Source organism: Herpailurus yagouaroundi, unplaced genomic scaffold (assembly GCF_014898765.1).
Source record: "Herpailurus yagouaroundi ecotype Mexico unplaced genomic scaffold, PumYag 165, whole genome shotgun sequence".
In the NCBI taxonomy this organism is placed as follows: domain Eukaryota; kingdom Metazoa; phylum Chordata; class Mammalia; order Carnivora; family Felidae; genus Herpailurus; species Herpailurus yagouaroundi.
This window is the reverse complement of record NW_024412406.1, coordinates 21868375-21869557: the sequence shown is the minus strand read 5'-3', so window position 1 is coordinate 21869557 and position 1183 is coordinate 21868375. Positions and strand designations below refer to the sequence as shown.

The following is a 1183-nucleotide window of genomic DNA, read 5'->3' as shown; positions in this document are numbered from 1 at the left end:
CTTCAGAAATACTTAATTTCCTCTGGAAATGGCATTTCCCTCTCTGGTGTGGCTGCACAGCCAGGGCCTTGTGCTTAGCATGACACACGAACAGACCAGGGAACTTTACTCTCCTACTCAATCATCACTGCCATCCAAAAAAAGGACAGCATATTTTGACAGGACTCTAATCATTGCTTTTTTTCCTCCAAAGTTTCAAACTTCCTTTATAAGAAATTACACAAGCAAGAATTACACTGTCATACTGGTGTATCCTTCTACTCTTCATTTTAAAATTTGCGATGCCTTTCTCTTTCTTATCTTGGCAAATAAAAGCTGTGATAATAGGTTTACCCTCTAACAAACATCAATACTATATACCTCTCAGTACACTGTCATTCTAACCAGCCTGTATTCGGCATCCTGATGTTCTCAGTTCTATCCCCCCATCACATAAATGCTATTTTATACTCATGTATCAGCAAACTTTCCAAGGTGGCATTCCAAGTTGCCAACACACTTCCTAGGCTTAGAGTGGGAGGTGTGGTGATTACCGGTAACCGCCGGTGGGGGCGGCACCATGCACGAACCGTCACTCAGCAGTGAAGGGCTACGGTTGTATAAGAGAAGCCCCCAAGCAGAACCTACTCTCTGTTTCTCAAAACCCTAATCACACTCCCATTTTCAGTATGAGATGTTTTCACTCCTATTCTGTTACACTGTTCAAATCACCCTCCATGCCTAAATTCCTTTCCTCTTTCTCTACCCATCACCATTTGCTTCCATCAAATGAAATAGTCCATTTGAGAATGGCAATTTATTTTGGTTGAAATATTATTATCAACAGATGATAGCTATACTTGTGGTGAGCACAGCATAACATGCAGACTTGTCAAAACACTATGTTGCACATGTGATAGCAATGTAATATGTTGCACATGTGATAGCAATGTAATATGCTTCAGTTAAAATAAAAAAAATATCATCATCATTATTCTGGGGGGAAAGTATTAGTGTATGCCTTACTATTGACTACACATAAAAAAGAAATGTAAATTAACTGTTCCATATGGCTATCTATATCTGTCCAATTACTTTTACACATACAGAACCATAACTAATGTGTGTGTGTGTGTGTGTGTGTGTGTGTGTGTGTGTGTGAGAGAGGGAGAGGGAGAGGGAGAGGGAGAGGGAGAGGGAGAGG

At 40.3% G+C, this 1183-nt stretch overlaps 1 protein-coding gene across 4 annotated transcripts in view; it reads right to left on the bottom strand.

The window, feature by feature from the left end:
• ASPH (aspartate beta-hydroxylase) overlaps positions 1 to 1183 on the bottom strand; it is a 229473-nt gene that overhangs the window by 166811 nt on the left and 61479 nt on the right. The gene's annotated exons all lie outside the window — the stretch shown is intronic.